We start from the raw sequence: 10,560 nt of genomic DNA, 5'->3' as shown, positions 1-10,560 counted from the left end.
GAAATTGGGTTCCCACATCCCCAATAGGCGAAATAGTCCAAATAGCTCGAGCCATAGTACATTTGAGAAAAATATGATACGAATCTTCCACCGCCCCATGACAGAGCTCGCATAAATCTGAGATAAGAACCCTTCGGGCTTTCAGCGCGACTTTAGAAGGAAAAGAGTTAGCAAGAACCCGCCAAAGAAGGTTCTTAACTTTAGGGGGCACTTTAAGATTCCAAACTTTATTCCATAGTGGAGAATCAATGAACCAATTTGTTCCAAATCCAGACATAAGCTTTCGGTACCCACTTTTAACTGTATAGATGCCCCGACGGTCATCCTTCCAATATCACACATCATGATCAACCCGATTAGATAAGGGGATACGGAGAATAAGATCTACATCCCGAGGAGCAAAAATACCTGAAACTAACCCAGCATCCCAAGACCGCCGACCCTCCTCCATAAGATCAGTCGCCACTTCCACCCCTAAACCATCCAATTTTTCACTTTCAATATATGAAAAATGATCGTCAGGGAGCCACGGGTCATCCCAAATTCGGTTTGTACCAATTGCACGTAAGTTGATTCTAAAAAAATCATATTTTTTTGTGATTTAGTAATAGAATTTAAAATTAATATTTTTAAAATTAGAGAAATATTTGAATTATTTTTGTACAACTCGTACAAAATACGGTATATTTTTTTAAAAAAATTAAATTTTTTCATGTTTAATTATATGTTTGTGATCTGTTACTAATGAGTAATAAAACCGTCATGCTTTTCATATGTGGTGATATTTTGACACATCTTAAATTTATTTATCACATATTTTTCTTATATGAAATAATTAATTAGATTATAAAAGTAAAAACAAATCCTTAAAATAAAATTTATTAAATCTAAATGTTAAAATATAGTCACGTGTCAATAAGTTAATAATTTTGTTGAGTCTATCTAAATTGGATAAAATTTTAAAAATTTGGATAGATTAAGGATCAAGTATGACCAAATAATAAGTTAAGATCTAAATGATAAAATTTTGTATACATCGAGCCTAAATAGAAATTTGAGACATAAAAATACAGGTGACTTTAATTTCAAGCACCACCTTATTTTACCACTTAACCTTTTATACAGTGGCGGAACCAGGATCTCGGATGATCCGGGGCACAAACATATCAATAAAAAAAATTAAAACGTCAAAAAAACACTACAAGAAAAAATGATATCACCGACGGCAATAATCTGTCAGTGATGGCCTAATTTGCATCGGTGATCACTATCACCGACGGAATTCCGACAGATTCACCTGTCTCGGCGTTGGCCTCATAGGTAAGCTGCTGCGAGAAATTTTTACCGACACAAAAAATTCACCAACACAAATTGTAGTCGGCGATATGTGTCGGAAATTCCGACTAATTTTAGTAGGTGACTTGCCTCGGAGATTCCGACAACATCACCGACCCACATGCGTAGGTGGTTTCTTTTTCGAAATATTTATTTTAATAATTCACCGACGGATAATCCGACCAAAATGCGTCGGGAATTATAAATCATTTTAAATTAATTTTATATTTTATATTTTCTTTTAGTCACTTTATTTGGATTGAAGGCAACTCTAATTAATATATATATATATATATATATATATATATTAAAACATCTATCGATAATACCAAAAGAGAACACGAAATCTAATAGTAAAGCACACAAAGCAAAGCTTAATGAAACTCCCATCAGGCCTGAGATACCGAATCTTTAGCTAAAATTGGATTGAAAATTTCTTCAAGGTATGAACTAAACCGTACCACTTTTCCAGTCATTTGAATATCAAAATAAAACCATAACATGAGATTCCCTCTTATTTCTAAGTTGTTGATGCCCCATCCGTGCTCATTGGAAACCTCGAAACTAAAATGTCGCAGCAGTATATCTCACACAAGCAGATACCAAAGCTGTACACATCACACTTTCTATTATATGGGCTGCCATTCAGAACCTGCAAGATCACAAGTTATTGAGAGGACAGATGTGAAAAACTTGTATATACATAACATGACTTACTTGGTTAAATCAGTTCATAATGACACAACATAAGGAAGAAACTGACATTGTGTCTGTCATCCATATGCTAACACTTGGTACTTTTTTGAATAATTTGATAAAATTGCTTGTGATACCCCAAAGTTTATTTTTAACCAAATTCATCCTTTATCCCATATACCACCACCAGCAGATCTTTAATCAAAATTTAATATTTTGTAGCATAGCATGTACTTTGACATTGAGATCCTAAACTTCAATTTAGTACTACTAGTAGTAGCCAATAAGAGAGAAATGTGCATACCTCAGGGGCCATGTATCCAAGTGTCCCAGTTTCCCCAGTCATGTCATTAGGATTTGATGCTTCCTTTCTAGCAACTCCAAAGTCAGCTATTTTAAGAGTTCGTGTCTTGTCCAGAAGCATATTTTCTGTTTTAACATCTCTATGGACAATCATCTCGGAATGGAGATAGCTCAACCTATATTTGAGAAATCCAACAAAGAGCAGCTTCAGTAGAGAGATTACATTACATTACACTTGTGTTATGAAATAATCTTATGAAGAATTGCATAAACTAGAGAGATGGGATGATGGGGCAAGGCAAGAGAAAGTGACCTCGAGCAAGATCAAGTGCCAGTTGAACAACAACTTTAAATGCCAGTTTTCTTCTCCTGTTCTTTATGAGGTAAGATTTCAAAGCACCTCCTGGACAATAGTCAGCTGAAAGGTGCCTTTGTTTCTTCAACGTTTTAGTTCCCAAATCAAACTATTGACAAGTTTAGGGCATGTGAACTATACCGATGCTAATACTGCTTCTTGTGGGAGATATACTGCTGCGACATGCCATATCCGGATCTGCGACATGATGAAATTTTATAGAAAATAAGTTCAAGTATTTTGAAATACAAAACTAGAGCAAGGCCTTTAGGAGATTAGAAAGGTCTGATGATTAAAAATGTCCGGCCATGACTAACTGCCAACGGCAAACACAAGCCATAGAACAACGAATATTCCAGGATAGTTCAAGGGTCAGTGTGCTATAGCGAGAAGAGCATGGCCATATATGAAAATTACAGGAAGATAATGTGAGACAAAAGAGTTGTGAAGACAACTTACCTGATACTGAGAATGAAAGTCTTGATCTTGACTTGAACAACCAGCCTGTTCGTATCCAAATATTGGGTATGGAACTTATTCGCATTCTAACCTTATGTATACTAAGTTCTTGTTAAAGCTCAACCCTTGCACTAGCAATTTTCTAGAAAATTGCAGTGTCCAAATATTGGGTATGGAACTTATTTGCATCAGGGACAAGAGGGGCAGTGTAGATAAAACCAGAAAGAAATTGTATAATGTCTAGCTAAATATCAATTTCTTTATGCCAATGTCAAGGTTCTCTTTCCCCCATATTTTCCAAATTATCTTCTGAAACAAACATCCTGGTACTTTCTCCTATCAACGTTTCAAAGTTAGTAGCCTAGCTTATCATTCTTTCCTGTGTTTGAAATATAAAAGTTCAAGGACCGAATGTAATAAATCTGAAGTTGTGAGGCTCAATAGAACGAACATGCCAAGTTCAAGGACTTAAAGTTGCATTTAGTAGCTTTTGTGTTCCAGATACATAATTTATACACTCCAACTTGATTTATCAAGAAATGAACTAGTTAAATGAAGACTTCGTCAGACAGCTCAGCCTATGCACTCATTAATCTCTTGAAAAAATTGACAGCATTAATCACTTAAACTATAAGTATAAGAAGCATGTAGAACTTAATAACAAAAGGAAACTTAAAAGGAAGGGTTAAAAGTTACCAGTTATGGTTTAGTGAATTTCCTTTAGTCTTGCCAATTCGTGCTTGGGTTGTGGGAATGCTGTTTCTTAATAAGTTCTGAAGCTTAACCTCTTCCTCTACCTCTCTTGTTGGCTTGAAAACCTCAGTAACAGAGGGATCCAATACATCAATTGAGCATTGAAGAGATGTTGAAACACCTTTCCACATAAATTTTGATTTGACAAAATTATTTAAGTATAATTAAAATACATATTCTAAACACACTAAGTTTAAATGCTTTGATTTATTCTACTAATGTGTTTGTTCAATGTTGAGTTAAAATTGTTTATAAGACACAAGAATTAAAAGGCCCAAGCCCAATACGGAAAGTCAAGGCCCAAGTCAAACAACTCAGTACAACTCGGCCCGCGTTTGTCAAGACGTTGCCGTTTTGAACAAAACGCAACTCAGCAAAAGAAGGATCTAGAAGACCTTCGGGAACAACTTCAAGATGAAGCTGCTGAGTAGTCTCGACAAAGCGTACAAGACAGCAGCTGGCAAATGAAAACTTCCAGACAAAGTATTTCTACTTTGGGTAAAGTTCAGACGACACAGTATGCTGTCCAGTTGACTTTACCATAAAAGGAGAGACAGTCTGCTGACCTGACCGAGGACAGAAGATACACAATTCTGATTGGCCGAGAGCTCTGAGCAAGTCTGGATGACAACGACAGGTAGCCGTTTCCCTCCAACGGTTATTTCGAAATTCGAAATGACCGATGCCTAGACGTCTCTATAAATAGTGCCATCAGAAGCTTCACTCAACACAGAACTTGATCAAGCCATTACGCTGACCAAATTTCTACACAAGTTCTGCAAGCAAAGAAGCAAAGCAAATCTTACACTACAATTCTTATATCTGTGTAAAAGTCTAGAGTGATTGTTTCAATCGTCTAAAGTGTCTTAGCAAATCTTTGTATAGGACAAAACACTTATCATTTCTAGAGATAGAAAGGATAGGCTGAGTACTCAGTTTTAGTACTCAGCGAGAGATTAGGATTGAGTAGAAGTATAGAGGAAGGTACTCTTATCATACTCAGTTGCTAAGATTGTAAAAGGTTTGAGGCTCTACCTTTAAAGAGCTCAGTAGAGGATTCGAAATCTCGGAACGTGTTCCGGGGACAGGACGTAGGCTTAGAAGAAGCCGAACCTGGATAAATCTGCTGAGTGAAGTATTTCTTACCTTTAACTCCTTATATATATTGCTTGCTTAAAATAACCAAAAACTGACCAAGTAAAGAGATCAAGTAGAGTTGTGCGCGTTGAACATCTGAGCTCAGGAATAGACTCTAAGTGCTATCTCCTAACTCAAGCTAAGAAACTGACCTAGTCACCAGTTGACTAAGCCAGTATCTTGTTGTTTACTCAGCGTCGCTGTTAAAACCTTTTTCCTTAGAAAAAGAAGTCTGCCCTAATTGCGAAAAAGTTTAAATAGTTCCTAACCCCCCTTTGGAACTATACTTGCAACCTTACAAGGGACCAACAAGTGGTATTAGAGCTTAAAAGCTCATTGTAAAAGGTCTAACAACCTTGAGCTAATCCCTACCATGGGCGAAAACAGCACTTGGTTTCTCCCTGGAAACCAAACAACTCAGATACTGCCTGAGGGGCTGTCCATTACTAGGCATCCCCTATTCTTCCGGTCAAACTATACCTTCTGGAAAAATACGATGAAAAATTTCATTCAGGCTACAAACATGAGTGCTTGGCTATCTATAGTCCAAGGCCCATTTGTACCTGTCGAAGTTGTGGCTGGCCAAACAGTTGTAAAAGCTGAGGCCAAATGGACAGAGGATGATCTTAAGAAGCTTCAAAATCACGCTTTGGCTATCAATATGATTCACTGTGCGCTCGATGCTGCAGAATATAATAAAATCTCAGGTTGTGAGTCGGCACAAGAGATCTGGAAAAAGCTGGAAGTCACCTACGAGGGAACCAATAAAGTAAAGGAGTCCAAGGTGAATCAGCAGATGAGACTGTATGAGCTGTTCGAGATGAACAATGATGAGGGCATTTCAGACATGAATGCAAGGTTTATCAACATCATTAATGAGCTCAAGAGACTTGGGAAAATCTTCACTGAGGAAGAACAAGTCAAAAAGATACTCAGGAGTCTTCCTAAAGACTGGCAAGCAAAGAAGACAGCAGTTGAGGAAGCTCGGGATTTAACCACCTACAAATATGACGAACTCATCGGTTCATTGCTGACCCATGAGATATCCATGAAAAACTTTGAGGTGAAGGAAAAATCTGAAGACAAGAAGCAGAAATCCCTTGTCATGAAAGCTGACTCCACTGACGGGAGTTCAACTGACGATGAGGAGATGGCTATGTTCACAAGGAAGATGAAAAGGCTATTCAGGAAGAATGACAAATACTCTAAAAAGCCTTACAGAAAGTTTGATAAGTATAAGGCTGACTCAAGTGACAGCAAATACAAAAAGGACAGCTCAAAGCCCATTACATGCTTTGAGTGCCATCAAACTGGCCATATTAAGTCAAACTGCCCCACACTGAGGAAAGACAAGAAGAGTGGGAAGAAGGCAATGGTGGCTACTTGGAGCGACAGTGATGAGTCTTCATCTACAGAAACTGAGGCCACCGAGTCAGCGAAGATATGCTTCATGGCTGACGAACTTGCTGAGCCATGCGTCTCTGAGCATGCTGGCCTATCAGATGATGAGGAGCAATCAAATGAGGTAATTTCTCTTCCCCAGCTCAGAAACGATATGGTTAATGCCATGAGTGATCTCTATACACTTGTCAAGAAGTGTAATAAGAAAGTTAGAGCACTCAGCAGGCGCTGTGACGAAGTGGAAGAGGTCAAACTGAGTGACCTCAGATTCCTTCTTCAGGACAATACAACTCTGCATGATAACATGAAGATCATACATGAGTCTGTCTCTGAAGTCCAGTTAGTTTCAAAGAAACTGAGTAAGGACGTCACAGCTATCCAGAACCAACTAAAGGTTCCAAATAAAAGAAACAGTCCTCTGAGAACTCAGTACCAAGGTACTCAGCAGAGATGGAATCCCCAGCGAAAAGTCCAGTGTGACTTTTGTGGGAAGTTAGGACACACCACTAAGGTGTGCTGGCACGCTCAGCACTGGGGTGCTGACAAGTCAGTGAAACATCCTAAACAGAAGGTCAGTTGTGACTTCTGTGGAAAGAATGGTCATACTGTCCATGTATATCGCCATAAAATAAAATATGATACTTTACCTGTTGCACCTAACAAGCAAGGACCCAAAAAGAATTGGGTACCTAAGTAACTAGTTACAATGCAGGTAAGCCTGAGATGTGCCGAGAAGTCAAAGATGTGGTATATTGGCAGCGCATGCTCAAGGCATATGACTGGTGATGAAACTCAGTTCATCACATTTGAGCGTAAACGAGGCGGGAGCGTAAGTTTTGGAGATAGTAGGGTCAGGAACCATCGGAGGTAATCCTACTATTGAATCTGTCTCCCTAGTCAGCGAACTCAAATATAACTTACTCAGCGTAGCTCAGCTATGTGGCAATGGGAGAAAAGTTATATTTGATGCTACTGGATGTAAAATATACGAGGGTAAAACAAATGAGTTAATATTAACTGCCCCTCGAATAGATAATGTCTTTATGCTAGACTTAGAGAAAAAGTTTTCAAAAACTGTGTGCTTAGTATCAAAGGAAGAGAATTCCTGGCTATGGCACAGGAGACTTGGTCATGTAAGCATGGACCTCCTGGCCAAACTAGCAAGAAAGCAATTGGTTGAGGGACTGCCTGAACTTAAATTTGAAAAAGATCAATTATGCCACGCTTGCCAAGCTGGAAAACAAACCAAACAATCTTTTCATAGCAAAAATATTGTCTCAACTAAACGTCCGTTAGAGTTACTACACTTGGATCTCTTCGGTCCAGTCCAGCCGCTGAGTCTGGGTGGAAGAAGATATTCCTTGGTCATTGTAGATGACTTCTCTCGGTATACGTGGGTCATCTTGCTGACCAGCAAGGATGAAACCTTTGAGACATTTTCAAATTTGGTTAGAAAAATTGAAAATGAAAAAGACCTAAAATTAGCTCACATCCGTAGTGATAATGGTGGAGAATTCAAAAACCAAAAGTTTGTTGAATTCTGTGAAGCCAGCGGCATTGACCACAATTTTTCTGCTCCTAGAACACCTCAGCAAAATGGGGTTGTAGAAAGGAAGAACAGAACTCTGGTTGAAATAGCCAGGACAATGCTGGATGAGCATAGGCTTCCAAAGTATTTTTGGGGAGAGGCTGTTAACACAGCGTGCTATATTCTTAATAGGGCTCTAGTTAGACCTATACTCAAGAAAACCCCCTATGAACTTTGGAAAGGACGAAAGCCCAATATTGGATACTTTCGTGCCTTTAGCTGTAGATGTTTTATTTTAAATACCAAAGATAGCTTAGCAAAGTTTGATTCAAAAGCTGATGAGGCTATCTTTTTGGGCTACTCAACAAACAGCAAAGCATACAGAGTTTTTAATAAGTGAACTCAAGTTTTAGAAGAGTCAGTACATGTAGAGTTCGACGAAACTGACCCTGCAGGTAGATACCAGCCGTTGACCGAAGATGATCCACACTCAGTAACCACCGCTGACCAAGTACCAGCTACTGAGTCATTCACGAAAAGGCTGACCAAGAGTAAGAGTGAACCTAAGATTACTTTTACTGACCGATCTACTTCTGCAGAGATTGTTGAAACAGAAACAGCACAAGACATAAATCTACCTAAAGAGATAAGGATTCCAAGAGGGCACTCAGAAAGTGCAATCCTTGATTCTGCTGGGAATACCCTGATGACGAGGAATCAACTCAGGAAGTACCTCAGCAATGTTGCTTTCGTCTCAGTTCAAGAACCGAAGAATTTCGATGAAGCTGAGTACGATGAATTCTGGATGAACGCAATGCAAGAGGAGCTCGATCAATTCAGAAGAAACGATGTATGGGAGCTAGTGCCTCATCCAAAGAGTCAAAAGACCATTGGAACAAGATGGGTCTTCAGAAACAAGATGGATGAACAAGGAAATGTAGTCAGGAACAAAGCAAGGCTTGTAGCTCAGGGCTACAGTCAGCAAGAAGGTATTGACTACGGTGAGACCTTTGCCCCAGTGGCAAGGCTAGAGGCAATTAGAATTCTATGTGCATATGCATCTTACATGAACTTTTAAATTATTCCAAATGGATGTCAAAAGTGCATTTCTTAATGGAGTTATAAACGAGGAGGTTTATGTTAATCAACCTCCAGGTTTTGAGGACCCTAAGTTCCCAAACCATGTTTACAAACTCAAAAAGGCTCTGTACTGCCTCAAGCAAGCACCACGTGCTTGGTATGAGAGGCTGACCAGTTTCCTGCTGACTAGAAATTACGTCAGGGGCAAAGCTGATACAACCTTATTCATTAAGAGAAAGGGTAAAGATACCCTGCTGGCCCAAATCTATGTTGATGATATAATATTTGGTGCAACTAACGAATCAATGTGCAAGGAGTTTAGCAAACAAATGCAGACTGAGTTTGAAATGTCCATGATGGGAGAACTCAACTTCTTCATCGGTCTTCAAATTAAACAAGGAAAGAATGACATCTTCATCAGTCAAGCCAAATATGCCAAGGAGATATTAAAGAAATATGATTTGGAAAATTGCAAGCCAATATCCACTCCTATGGGCACTGACACTGTCCTCTGCGCTGACGAGAATGGTAAGTCAGTAGACAGCAAATTATTATGATAGGCTCTCTACTTTACTTAACAGCCAGTAGACCGGACATTCAGTTTTCAGTATGCTACTGTGCTAGATATCAATCTAACCCTAAGGAATCTCATTACATTGCTGTAAAAAGAATCCTTAGATATTTGCAAAGCTCAGTGAACGCAGGTTTATGGTATCCAAATACTCATGATTTTACACTCATCGGATACACTGACGCTGACTATGGACGGGATAAGCTGGAACGTAAAAGCACCTCTGGAGGATGTCACTTCTTAGGAAGTTGTCTTGTATCCTGGTTCAGCAAAAAGCAGGCGTCAGTAGCCTTGTCCACCACTGAAGCTGAGTACATTGCTGCTGGTCATTGTGTTGCTCTAGTCCTATGGATTAAGCAACAGCTTGAAGACTATGGTGTTCAAACAAAGACAATTGAAGTCAAATGTGACAACAAAAGTGCAATTGATCTTTCAAAGAACCCAATTCAACACAGCAGAATGAAGCATGTCAGCATCAGACATCACTTCATTAGAGACCATGTACTCAAGGGTGAGATCAAGCTGACCTTTGTCCCAACGAACGAACAGCTTGCGGATATCTTCACGAAGCCACTGGCCTGTGAGCAGTTCAGCATACTGAGAGAAGCAATTGGTATGTTTAATCCTCTTCAGTAAATTCCTGAACTAAATGAATATGCATGCTGAGTGAATTATTATGCTGAATGATTGATTGTTTGCTGAGTAACTCATCGAAACTGACTGAACATCAAATACTGAGTAAACTTGCACACTAAGTAAATTAGTTTAAACTTAAACTTAGAAATCATCCCTTTATGCAATACTGACCACTCAAAATATCAAACGATTAGTATTCTAAACGTTGAGTGTTACATCCGTTAGAATAAATGCAATAGCATGTGTATAGCCCTAGGATGACGTATACGCCGTATGTGTCATAAATGCCAGGATCTTTGTCGGTTC

Source organism: Euphorbia lathyris, chromosome 10 (assembly GCF_963576675.1).
Source record: "Euphorbia lathyris chromosome 10, ddEupLath1.1, whole genome shotgun sequence".
NCBI lineage: Eukaryota > Viridiplantae > Streptophyta > Magnoliopsida > Malpighiales > Euphorbiaceae > Euphorbia > Euphorbia lathyris.
This window is presented reverse-complemented; position numbering follows the sequence as displayed.